At 37.9% G+C, this 14,310-nt stretch overlaps 1 pseudogene across 1 annotated transcript; it reads left to right on the top strand.

The window, feature by feature from the left end:
• Window positions 1–4,707: 4,707 nt before the first annotated feature.
• LOC308609348 (C-terminal-binding protein 2-like) lies at window positions 4,708–11,673 on the top strand (annotated as a pseudogene). Its single transcript has 3 exons — window positions 4,708–5,067; window positions 5,481–6,389; window positions 11,476–11,673. The product of its transcript is annotated as a C-terminal-binding protein 2-like (transcript).
• The last annotated feature ends 2,637 nt before the right edge of the window (window positions 11,674–14,310 follow it).

The raw sequence follows: 14,310 nt of genomic DNA, 5'->3' as shown, positions 1-14,310 counted from the left end.
CCTCTATAGATATAATTATTATTAGTATTCTGGATCAGGCAAGAACTGAGAGTGAGTGATAGAGGTTCATACATTTATTATTGGTTTATAATTTTTTTCTTGAATTTCTACCAAATTAGTTAATACATTTAAAATATTTAGCAAGCAGCTTAACTTAGAATTAACATTCAATAAATGCTAGTGGCTTTTATTATAATTATATATTTGATGTTTCATAACTTTTACCTATAAATTCCTGATTTTATATCACTAGGAATGGTACACATTATCATTAAAAAGCAACCTACACTCTTTTCATTTTAAAATAGTTTTGTCTGTCAATACATCTTTGTTTGATATTAGTCTTCTTTCAACATTGTTTCAGTTTTTTCATTTAAATCTTAAACTTTTAGAAGCACATAGTTTTATGCATGCTTTTTCTAAATATCAAAACCCCTAAATTTTGTTTTTAATGTGATATTGCACATTTTTCTTTTAGTAATTGTATTATTTACTTTATAGTGATTGTTATAGTGCTCACTGCCTTACTTTTCTCAACCTATCATATACGTATTTGAGTTTCCCTTATTTCTATATTCTGGTATAATTCTGTCCCTTCTCCCTATAATTTTAAAATTATATAGTCTGTTTTCATTTCTATCAGTAATAAGGTTTACCACTTAAATAAACAGGCTTACACTTACATTTTATTTTACCAACTTCAGGAACAAAATGGTAATTATAGGTTCCTGCTATGAGATATATAGAAATTAATTTACACTAATTTTCTCCTATCTCTACTCACATATCCAATATTTTACCTTTAGTCTCAAGCCATTTTTGTTATTTTGCTATTATTTTTTTATATTACAGCTCTTCATTCATGACTGGTAAAACTTTCTGTTTTTAAATGGTACCTAACATAGTTACTTAGGCTTATTTTTAATTTTAAGGTATTGATTTCTTTCTGCAAATTCTTTTATATAATGGGTTATTTGTTGTTAAAATCCTCACTTTGATTTTTCACTGTTTGGCAATTTCACATAATTAAGTAGGTTTCTTGCTCTTTCTAGATTGGTGTCAATTCTAACATACATATACAACTTTAATGAAACATTAGTAACTTGTTACCCTAGAATTTTTAAATGTATGTACATGTTTGCATTTTTTCTGGGGAAATTCGTTAGCTTGTGTAAAATTTTCAAGTTAATATATTTTAATAGTGTTTTCTAATTTATGGTCCTGGGAAAACTAGGAGGCCCGGAGTTAAGAAAATATTTTCAAATCCATTAAAACATATGTATGTTAAAAGTACCAGTTTTGCCATAAAGAATCTTTAATATTTTGGGGTTGAAGAGAAGTTCTTATATTGGGAAAATTATAATTTTTTTTTTATTTCAGCTTTATTGAGGTAAAAGTGACAAAGAATGTTGCAATATGTTTAAAATATATAATGTGATAAATTGATATATTGTACATTATGAAAAGATTCTCCCCATCCTTGGGGAGTTAATTAACACATCTCATGCTTACCTCGTATATTTACTTCTCCCTTTTTTTAATTTATTGAGAACACTGAACTATTATCCTCCTAGAAAATTTAAATTATGCAAGTACTATTTTCATTTTGTTCATGGTTTTCCAGTTGTTTTGATGGATCCTTTGTTCCTATCTCACTCTCTTCCTTTGTGATTTGATGATTTTTCTGTGTTATTGTGCTTTGATACCTTTATCTTTTGGATATCTTCTATACTTTTTTTTTCTGTGTGTATACCATGAGGCTGACATAAAACATCTTATATTCATAACAGGTTATTTTAACCTAATAACAACTGTACTTCAAGCACATACAAAAACTCTACATTTTACATTGCCCTCCTACATTTTATATTCTTATGTCACAATTGATATATTTTTACATTTTGTATCTACTAACAAATTATTGTAGTTATAGTAATCATTAATACTTTTATCTTTTAATACTTACACTAGGGCTTCCCTGGTGGCGCAGTGGTTGAGAGTCCACTTGCTGATGCAAAAGAGATGGGTTCATGCCCCGGTCTGGGAAGATACCACATGCCACGGAGCAGCTGGGCCCGTGAGCCATGGCCACTGAGCCTGCACATCTGGAGCCTGTGCTCTGCAACGGGAGAGGCCACAACAGTGAGATGCCTGTGTACCACACACACACACACACAAAAAATTACACTAGAGTTATAAATGATTTACCAACAATCATTACAATATTATTCTAAATTTAATTGTATATTTCCCTTTACCAGTCAGTTATATACTTTCATATGTTTTTCTGTTACTAATTAGCTCCCTTTTGTTTCAGTTTGAATAACTCTATTTAATATTTATTGTAAGGCGAGGCTAGTGGTGATCAACTCCCTTAGCATTTGTTTGTCTGAAAACAATCTTTATACTCCAATTTTGAAGGACAACTTTGCCAGGTGTTCTTGATTGGCAGTATTTTTCTCTTTCAGCAGTTTGAATATATCATCCCACTCCATTCTGCCCTGCAAAGTTTCTGCTGAAAAATCTGCTGATTGTGTTATGAGTGTTCCCTTGTATGTAACAAGTTGTTTATCTGTTGTTGATTTTTAAGATTCTCTCCTTATATTTAACTTTTGAAAATTTAATTATAATGTGTTTTGGCATGTGTTTTTGTATTCATCTTTGGAATTCTCTGGGCTTCCTGGATTCAGGTATCTGTTTCTTTCCCCAGGTTAGGGAAGTTTTCAGCCATTATTTCTTTGAGTAAGTATTCTTCTTCTCTCTTTTCCTTCTGGGATTCCTATAATGTATACATTTTCCCCCTTGATGGTGTCCTATAAATCCCTTAAGCTAGCTTCACTCTTTTTCTTTCCTTCCTTCTTTTTTTTTCTTTTCTTTCTTTCCTTTGATTGGATGAATTTCACTGCCTTGTCTATGAGTTCAGTGATCCTTTCTTCCACTTGATCTAGTCTGCTGTGGAACCCCTGTATTGCATTTTCAACTCACTTATTTTATTCTTCAGCTTAGTGATTTCTATTTGGTAATTTTAGAATATATTTTCTGTCTTTTTGAAGAAATTCTCACTTTGTTCTTGCATTGTTTTCCTGACATTGGTGAGTATCCTTATTATCATTATTTTTAACTCTCTGTCAGGTAAATCGGTTGTCTCCATTTCATTAAGAACTTCATTTTCCTTGACTCTCTATGTTAGTTTATACTTTTTAGATAAAGCAGCCACCTCTAACAGCCCTGACAGAGTGGTCTTGTGCAGGAGATAAATTTCATCTCCAGCCCAGTCTGAGTTCCTGGTTCTCTGAGACCTTTTCATTATCCAAGCCACCAATATTTACTTTAATGGCCCCCAGTCATTGAGAGTGTGCCAAGACCTGTTAGTGTCCCAAAACAGTGGATCAATCAGCACTTTAGTGCAGGCTGATGAGAAGCTGGATCTTCAGGCAGCATCTGTGAAAGTATGTAGTTAAGCCTTCCAGGGAAAACCTAGGAGATGGACATTTTTATATGCTCCCTCTGTGGTGAGCATAGGTGTGTAGCTGCTGGGGTATGCTCCTATGCCTGTTTAAAAACTGGTTCTTTTTCACTATAGTCCTGTTATACTCACGAACAAAGCCTTGTTAGATATCAGAGCTAGGAGATTTGGAGGCCTGTTCCTTAGCCAGCAGCCACAGAAGCAGCTGCGGTACCAGGTGTGTATACCAGCTCCTTTCTATGAGGTACTGGTGACTGGGTTTTATTATTGTGGTGAGTCAGAGGGAGAAGGCAGGGGAAATGTCCACAGGCTTCTTCATTCTCTGGGGAAGGTTGCAGCTAGCCCCTAGATGTGTACTAAATCACAGCTGGACCTTCAAGCAGCAGCTTATAAAGTAATCAATTAGAACACTTTCAGAGAAAGACTGAGAAATGGGAATTTTTGCCTGCATCCTCTGTGCTGAGACCTTGGGAGATAGCTTTAGTGGGTGCTTGCATATTCACACCATTTAAAAACTGCTTTTTTTTTTTGTCATTTTAAGGTGGCCTGGGAGTGGTCCAGAGGAACAGGTGAAAATCGGAGGATGGAAGGATGGGGCCAGGAACCGGGAGCCATGCCACACTGAGGGCCCATGCCCCTAGCACAGCCACAGCCACTGCCACCACTGACTGGAGGGGTGGGAGGAGTTGGAGCTTCTACTGTGTTCGCTGCCTGCTCCTGGGTGGGGGCCCTTTGCAGTGGATGAAGGCAGCCCAGGACAAGTGTTTCATCACCTTAAATTGTTTTGAACCAATGAAGCTGAACTCTCTTAAAAAGACAGAGAGCATAATGTGTGAATTATAGAGTTTGTGGACAAATTTGTATTGGGTGCGTAGTGGTGTAATGCCTGCAGACTCCTGAGAGTACCCCTAAGTTCTTATAGGACCACTTTGCCTTTTGAATAAGAGATGTGCAAAATTCGATAAAGATCAGTCCTTGTGGGGCTCCCCTGGTGGCACAGTGGTTGAGAGTCTGCCTGCTGATGCAGGGGACAGGGGTTCGTGCCCCAGTCCAGGAAGATCCCACATGACATGGAGAGGCTGGGCCCGTGAGCCTTGGCCACTGAGCCTGCACGTCTGGAGCCTGTGCTCCACAATGGGAGGGGCCAGAACAGTGAGAGGCCCACATACCACAAAAAAAAAAGGGCTTCCCTGATGGTGCAGTGGTTGAGAGTCTGCCTGCCGATGCAAGGGACACGGGTTCATGCCCCAGTCTAGGAAGATCCCACATGCCACGGAGAGGCTAGGCCCGTGAGCCATGGCCACTGAGCCTGCACGTCCGGAGTCTGTGCTCTACAATGGGAGAGGCCACAACAGTGAGAGGCCTGCATACCGAAAAAAAAAAAAAAAATTGGTCCTTGTGGATAAGCACAAATTCAAGCAAAAGCAATTGGACAGAATTTGTGAAGGTATCCACCCCCAAATCATGAATGGCCTCTTTACCCACACCCCCTGACGGTGTTGCTCATCTGCAGAGACTGCACCAAGGAGATACCGATCCTAAAAGACCCGGCCACTGAATCCTTCTGTGATGCATAGTCCACTCAAGAGATCCACAAGAAGGTGTTTTTTTCTGTTTTTTTTCTTTTTTTTTAAATTATGCTTTATTATTTGACCTACATGCTATTTATGATTGTATTAAATTTAAATTCTTTTCTTTCTTTTTTTTAAAAACCCCACATTTGTTTTTTTATTTATTTTTTTGGCTGTGTTGGGTCTTCATTTCTGTGTGAGGGCTTTCTCTAGTTGTGGCAAGCGGGGACCACTCTTCATCACGGTGTGTGGGCCTCTCACTATCGCGACCGCTCTTGTTGCGGAGCACAGGCTCCAGACACGCAGGCTCAGTAGTTGTGGCTCACGGGCCCAGTTGTTCCATGGCATGCGGGGTCCTCCCAGACCAGGGCTCGAACACGTGTCCCCTGCATTAACAGGAAGTTTCTCAACCAATGTGCCACCAAGGAAGCCCACACAAGAAGATTTTAAACAAGGCTGTCGGTCCCTTGATGTCACCACACCATCACTCTTACCAGGGAGGACCTGGAGAGACTCAAGGCCCTGAGAGTGATCATGTGGGTTAGGCAGCACCTAAGACAACATCCACATCAAGGCTGCGGGTAAGCTCAGGATTGCCGTGTGCAATATCCCTTCTGTGGCAATGGAAGAGATGGCCAATTCCAGCATCTGCCACATTATCTGCTTGTACTAGTGGAACATGTGACTGTGCCAGTCACTGTAGGAAGGCGCATGGGTATGGAACATCTAGCACATACAGGAGGTTGCCTCTGGAGCGGCCCACACCCTTAGGAAGATGCTGAGACTCATCCACTTTAGTTGTGTGGACCAAGGGCTTGCTGTTTGAGCCAAAGCCTATGGATTCAGCTTCATATTTTATGATCCCTACTTGCAGGATGGGATAGAGCTCTCCCTGGGTGTGCAGAGGTTCTACACCCTGCAGGACTTACTGTATCAGAGCAACTGCAACTCCTTGCATTGTAATCATAATGAACATAACCATCACCTCATCAATGTCTTTACTATAAAGCAGATGAAGCAAGGTGCATTCCGAGTGAATGTGGTCCAATGTGGCCTGCTGGATGAGAAAGCATTAGCCCAAACCCTCAAGGAAGGCAAGATAAGAGGGGTGACCCACGACATTCATGAATCAGAGCCTTTCAGCTTTGCTCAGGGTTCCTTATAAAATACACCTTAATATCATTTGTATTCCCCACATGGCCCAGTATAGGGAGTAAGCCTCACTAGAGCTGAGGGAAGACCCTGCCACCAAGATTCGCCTGGCAATCACAAGTTGCATCCCAGAAAACTTAAGAAACTGTGTGAACAAGGAATTATTTATCACAACAGCTCCCTGGTCAATAATGGAGCAGGAAGTAGAAGCACGAAGAACTACAATCCTTCAGCCTGTGGAACAAAAACCACATTCACAGAAAGATAGACAAGATGAAAAGACAGAGGGCTATGTACCAGATGAAGGAACAAGATAAAAGCACAGAAAAAGAACTAAATGAAGTGGAGATAGGCAACCTTCCAGAAAAAGAACTCAGAATAATGATAATGAAAATGATCCAGGACCTCAGAAAAAACTATTGAGGCAAAGCTCGAGAAGATGCAAGAAATGTTTAATGAAAACCTAGAAGAATTAAAGAACAAACAAACAGAGAGGAACAATAAAATAGCTGAAATGAAAACTACACTAGAAGGAATCAATAGCAGAATAACTGAGGCAGAAGAACGGATAAGTGACCTGGAAGATAGAATGGTGGAATTAACTGCTGTGGAACAGAATAAAGAAAGAAGAATGGAAAGAAATGAAGACAGCCTAAGAGAACACTGGGAAAACATTAAACACAACAACATTCGCATTATAGGGGTCCCAGAAGGAGAAGAGAGAAAGAAAGGACCAGAGAACATATTTGAAGAGATTATAGTCAAAAACGTCCCTAACACGGGAAAGGAAATAGTCACCAAAGTCCAGGAAGTGCAACAAGTCCCATACAGAATAAAGCCAAGGAGAAACACACTGAGACACATAGTAATCAAATTGGCAAAAATTAAAGACAAAGAAAAATTATTGAAAGCAGCAAGGGAAAAATGAAAAATAACATACAATGGAACTCCCATAAGGTTAACAGCTGATTTCTCTGCAGAAACTCTACAAGTCAGAAGGGAGTGGAATTATATACTTAAAGTGATGAAAGGGAAGAACGTACAACCAAGATTACTCTACCTGGCAAGGATCTCATTCAGATTCAATGGAGAAATCAAAAGCTTTGCAGACAAGCAAAAGCTAAGAGAATTCAGCACCACCAACTCAGCTCTACAACAAATGATAAAGGAACTTCTCTACTCAGGAAACACAAGAGAAGAAAAGGATCTACAAAACAAACCCCAAACAATTAAGAAAATGGTCAAAGGAACATACATATTGATAATTACCTTAAACGTGAATGGCTTAAATGCTCCAACCAAAAGACACAGGCTTGCTGAATGGATACAAAAACAAGACCCATCTGTATGCTGTCTACAAGAGACCCACTTCAGACCTAGGGACACATACAGACTGAAAGTGAGGGGATGGAAAAAGATATTCCATGCAAATGGAAATCAAAAGTAAGCTGGAGTAGCTATACTCAAACCAGATTAAATAGACTTAAAAAAAAGAATGTTACAAGAGACAGGGAAGGACACTACATAATGATCAAGGGATCAATCCATGAAGAAGATGCAACAATTATAAATATATATGCACCCAACATTGGAGCACCTCAATACATAAGGCAACTACTAACAGCTATAAAAGAGGAAATTGACAGTAACACAATAAGAGTGATGGAATTTAACACCTCACTTACACCAATGGACAGACCATGCAAAATGAAAATAAATAAGGAAAGAGAAGCTTTAAATGACACAATAGACCACATAGATTTAATTCATATTTATAGGGCATTCCATGCAAAACAGCACATTAAACTTTCTTCTCAAGTGCGCATGGAACATTCTCCAGGATAGATCACATTTGGATCACAAATCAAGCCTCAGTAAATTTTAGAAAATTGAAATCATATCAAGCATCTTTTCTGACTACAACACTATGAGAATAGAAATGAATTACAGGGAAAAAAACATAAAAAACACAAACACATGGAGGCTAAACAATACGTAACTAAATAACCAAGAGATCACTGAAGAAATCAAAGAGGAAATCAAAATATACCTAAAGACAAATGACAATGAAAACACGATTATCCAAAACCTATGGGATGCAGCAAAAGCAGTTCTAAGAGGGAAGTTTATAGCCATACACTCCTACCACAAGAAAAAAGAAAAATCTCAAATAGACAATCTAACCTTATGCCTAAAGGAAATAGAGAAAGAAGAAAAAACAAAACCCAGACTTGGCAGAAGGAAACAAATCATAAAGCTGAGAGCAGAAATAAATGAAATAGAAACAAAGAAAACAATAGCAAAGATCAATAAAACAAAAAGCTGGTTCTGTGAGAAGATAAACAAAATTGATAAACCATTAACCAGACTCATCAAGAAAAAGAAGGAGAGGACTCAAATCAATAAAATTAGAAATGAAAAAGGATAAGTTACAACAGACACCGCAGAAATACAAAGCAGCCTAAGAGACTACTACAGGCAACTCTATGCCAATAAAATGGACAACCTGGAAGAAATGGACAAATTCTTAGAAAGGTATAACCTTCAAAGTTTGAACCAGGAAGAAACAGAAAATATGAACAGAATAATCACAATTAATGAAATTGTAACTGATTAAAAATCTTGCAACAAACAAAAGTCCAGGACTAGATGGCTTCACAGGTGAATTCTATCAAATATTTAGAAAAGAGCTAACACTGAACATTCTCAAACTCTTCCAAAAAATTGCAGAGGAAGGAACACTCCCAAACCCATTCTATGAGGCCACCATCACCCTGATACCAAGACGAGACAAAGACATTACAAAAAAAGAAAATTACAGACCAATATCACTGACGAATACAGATGCAAAAATCCTGAACAAAATATTAGCAAACAGAATACAACAACACAGTAAAAAGACACTACACCATGATCAAGTGTGATTTATCCCAGGGATGCAAGGATTCTTCAATATATGCATATCAATCAATGTGATACACCATATTAACAAATTGAGAAATAAAAACCATATAATCATCTCAATAGATGCAGAAAAAGCTTTTGACAAATTTCAACACCCATTTATGATATAAACTCTCCAGAAAGTAGGCAGAGAGTGAACCTACTTCAACATTATGAAGGCCATATATGACAAACCCACAGCAAACATCATTCTCAATGGTAAAAAACTGAAAGCATTTCCTCTAAGATCACGAACGAGACAAGGATGTCCACTCTCACCACTATTATTCAACATTGTTTTGGAAGTCCTAGCCATGGCAATCAGAGAAGAAAAAGAAATAAAAGGAATACAAATTGAAAAGAAGAAGTAAAACTGTCACTGTTTGCAGTTGACTTGATACTATACATAGAGAATCCTAGAAATGCCACTAGAAAACTACTAGAGCTAATCAATGAATTTGGTACTGTTGCAGGATACAAAATTAATGCACATAAATCTCTTGTATTCCTATACACTAAAGGTGAAAAATCTGAAAGAGAAATTATGGAAACACTCCCATTTACCATTGCAACAAAAAGAATAATATACCTAGGAATAAACCTACCTAAGGAAACAGAAGACCTGTATGCCGAAAATTATAAGACACTGATGAAAGAAATTTAAGATGATACCAACAGATGGAGAGGTATACCATTTTCTTAGATTGGAAGAATAAATATTGTGAAAATGACTATACTACCCAAAGCAATCTACAGATTCAATGCAATGCCTATCAAATTACCAATGGCATTTTTTATGGAACTAGAACAAATCATCTTAAAATTTGTATGTAGACACCAAAGACCCTGAATAGCCAAAGCAATCTTGAGGGGAAAAAAACGGAGCTGGATGAATCAGACTCCCTGACTTCAGACTATACTACAAAGCTACAGTAATCAAGACAACATGGTACACAAAAACAGAAATATAGATCAATGGAAAAAGACAGAAAGCCCAGTGTTAAACCCATGCACCTGTGGTCAACTAATCTATGACAAAGGAGGCAAAGATATACAATGGAGAAAAGACACTCTCTTCAATAAATGATGCTAGGAAAACTGGACAGGTACATGTAAAATAATGAAATTAGAGCACTCCCTAACACCATACACAAAAATAAACTCAAAATGGATTTTAGACCTAAATGTAAGATGGAACACTATAAAACTCTTAGAGGAAAACATAGGAAGAACACTCTTTGACATAAATTACAGCAAGATATTTTTAGATCCACCTCCTAGAGTAATGGAAATAAGAACAAAAATAAACAAATGGGAACTAATGAAACTTCAAAGCTTTTGCACAGCAAAGGAAACCATAAACAAGACGAAAAGACAACCCTCCAATGGGAGAAAATATTTGCAAATGAATCAACGGACAAAGGATTAATCTCCAAAATATATAAACAGCTTATGCAACTCAATTTTGAAGAAACAAACAACCCAATCCAAAAATGGGCAGAAGACCTCAATAGACATTTCTCCAAAGAAGACATACATATGGTCAAGAAGCACATGAAAAGTTGCTCAACATCACTAATTATTAGAGAAATGCAAATCAAAACTACAATGAGGTATCACCTCAGAACAGTTAGAATGGGCATCAGCAGAAAATCTACAAACAACAAATTCTGGAGAGGGTGTGGAGAAAAGGGGACCCTCTTGGTGGGAATGTAAATTGATACAACCACTATGGAGAACAGTATGGAGGTTCCTTAGAAAACTAAATATAGAATTACCATATGATCCAGCAATCCCACTACTGGGCATATGCCCAGGGAAAACCATAATACAAAAAGACACATGCACCCCAATGTTCATTGCAACACTATTTACAATAGCCAGGTCATAGAAGCAACCTAAATGCCCATTGACAGATGAATGGATAAAGAAGCTGTGGTACATATATACAATGGAATATTACTCAGCTATAAAAAAGAAAGAAATTGAGTCATTTGTTGAGACATGGATGGATCTAGAGACTATCATACAGAGTGAAGTAAGTCAGAAAGGGTAAAACAAATATCGTATATTAACACATGTATGTGGAGCCTAGAGAAATGGAACAGATGAACTGGTTTCTAGGGCAGAAGTTGAGACACAGTTGTAGAGAACAAACGTATGGACACCACGTGGGGAAAATCAAGGTGGGCTGGGTATGGTGGTGTGCTGAATTGGGTGATTGCGATTGATGTGTATACACTGATGTGTATAAAATTGATGACTTATAAGAACCTGCAGTACAAAAACAACAAAAAAATAACAACTAATACTAAAAAATAATAATAATAAATAATATATCAGCAAGCAATTCATGCACAGCTCAATGGTGCCACATACGGATACCCATCAAGCATCCTGGCCATGGCTCCACGAGGACTTCCTGCAGCCATGGAAGGGACTATCTTTGGAGGAATCCCAGTGACCCATAACCTCCTCACACCGGCACACCCTTCCCAAACTCCCTCTTCCAACCAGCCCACAAAACATGGGAACAATTGAGAATACTCTAATGAGGAATAGCAGAAAATGATGAAAGGTAATCATTCAGATACACCTGGGACCAAGAGACAGTGAAAAATAGATGAATAGAAAAGGAATTTGATAGTCTTTTTAACTGTTTCTGGATATTTGCATCATGGACGTTGCAGTGTTAAAACTACAAAAGAGCTAGAGGCCAAGAGGTGGGAAAACTGAATATGTTGTCTGCTTACTGAGGCACTGAAAAAGACTAAGATGTGATTTATTAATGACCAACTTCTGTTATTATGTGTTAATTTTTTATCTGTTCATCAAATCACAAAGAATAAATAGATTATTTCCCTTTATCCGTCTCTTGGTCACAGCACTTCCTGAACACCTGGCTCTAAAATGTTGCATCAAGCGTTCCAAATATCAAAATTAAAAATAAATAAATAAATATAAAAAATATTAATAGGAAATCCCCTTCCTATGACTCTAGCCCCTTTGGTCCATTGGGACTGGCTACCTCTTTTGCTAACAGGAAGATTAAATTACTAAAAAATGGGGAGAAAACTGTTTGCCTGTGTTAGGCAAACATGAGCATAAGATTGAAGACCAAATAGGCTCCTGTACAGAGAAGTCTCTCCCATTTGAACTGCATCCTGAGCAGGAAAGTTTGTCATGAGTTTATTAATACCCTCTGATGATGAAAAAAAATTGTTTCACAAGCTGTTTGTACTTCAAATATATTTTCTCAGTTTCAGATCCTCAGCTATTTTATTGAGTGGAAAATCTTGAACTGAAAAGGTTCAAGAAGAATAATGATGCATTTTCTATGCCTCAGGAAACACTTTTTATGGTTACTTGTCAGATTGTCTGTGAACTAACCCACTTTTTAGGACAATGATAAAGAATTCTTTTCTTTGCATGATATATACAAGAACACTTCAGGTATGTTACTAAATGTGACTGATTTTAACAAATGCTATTAGATTTGTATCGACTAGTTACATGTTATATTCATACTCTTTTATGAATCATCACCTTTTGCTTAAAAGTTGGCCTATGTTGAGCCTTTGTATAGGTACATTCCTGTTCTTGTGACAAAAAACAAAACAAAACAAAAACAAACAAACAAAAAAAAAACAAAAAAACTTTACAACTGTCCCTAACAGAAAAATAATAGCTATCAGAACTATATCTTATTTTAGTGTGAGTTACTATTACTGTATTTGTTTATTGTAAAGGTGGACATTTAGCATTCAGTGAGGTTTTCAATAAAAAGTAATAATAAAAAAAAAGAACTGCTTCTTTGTTTTGTACAGTCCTGTGGGACTTATAAATAGAAGCCCCGTTGGCTACCAGAACCAGCTGATATGGGGACACATCTCGTGACATCTGCAAAAACTAGGGAGACAGATGTGTGTATAAGCTCCTTCAAGGAAGATGCTGGTGACTTGGTTTTATTGTTATAGAAGACCAGAAGGAGGAGATTGGGAAAGTGTCCATTGGCTTTCTCAGTCTCCGGGGAGATTTACAGCCAACCCCTACATATGTGCTAAATTAGAAGTTTGAACCTCAGGCAGCAGCTAGTGAATTATGCAGTTAAACCACTTCCAGGAAAAGCCTTGGAGATCCATATTTCTGTCTGTTCGTTCTGCATTGATTCCTGGGAGACAGCTGTGTCTTGCATGCGAAGAACTGCTTTTTGGTTTGTTACAGTCTTGTGGGTCTCGTGGGGGTCACTGTTGGCTTTTAGAGAAGTAGGGTTTTTAGAGGCCTGTTCCTTGGATAGGAGTCTTAAATATTGGGGAACTGGATGTGTGGTCTAAACTCTATACTCCTCAGAGAGAAGCTGGGTATTGGGATTTCCCTCCTGATTCTATGGTGCCATGCCAAGAGTGGGTTTTCTTTTTTTTATTATTAGTTTCTTCTTTATAACAAAGTGAATCAGTCATACATATACATCTGTTCCCACATCCCTTCCCTCATTCATCTCCCTCCCTCCCACCCTCCCCATCCCACCCCTCCAGGCGGTCACAAAGCACCGAGATGACCTCACTGTGCTCTGCAGCTGCTTCCCACTATATATCTACCTTACGTTTGGTAGTGTATATATGTCCATGCCTCTCTTTCGCTTTGTCACAGCTTACACTTCCCCCTCCCCATATCCTCAAGTCCATTCTCAAGTAGGTCTGTGTCTTTATTCCCGTTTTGCCCCTCGGTTCTTCATGACAATTTTTTTAAATTCCGTATATATGTGTTAGCATACGGTATTTGTCTTTCTCTTTCTGACTTACTTCACTCTGTATGACAGACTCTGGGTCTATCCACCTCATTACAAATAGCTCAGTTTCGTTTCTTTTTATGGCTGAGTAATATTCCATTGTATATATGTGCCACATCTTCTTTATCCATTCATCCGACGATGGACACTTAGGTTGTTTCCAGCTCCGGGCTATTGTGAATAGAGCTGCAATGAACATTTTGGTGCCTGTCTCTTTTTGAATTATGGTTTTCTCAGGGTATATGCCTAGTAGTGGGATTGCTGGGTCATATGGTAGTTCTATTTTTAGTTTTTTAAGGAACCTCCATACTGTTCTCCATAGTGGCTGTACCAATTCACATTCCCACCAGCAGTGCAAGAGTGTTCCCTTTTCTCCACACCCTCTCCAG

The sequence above is a fragment of the Mesoplodon bidens genome (genome assembly GCF_964165515.1).
Source record: "Mesoplodon bidens genome assembly, chromosome: X".
NCBI lineage: Eukaryota > Metazoa > Chordata > Mammalia > Artiodactyla > Ziphiidae > Mesoplodon > Mesoplodon bidens.
The sequence above is the reverse complement of the archived record's forward strand: the minus strand, read 5'-3'. Positions and strand labels throughout refer to the sequence as shown.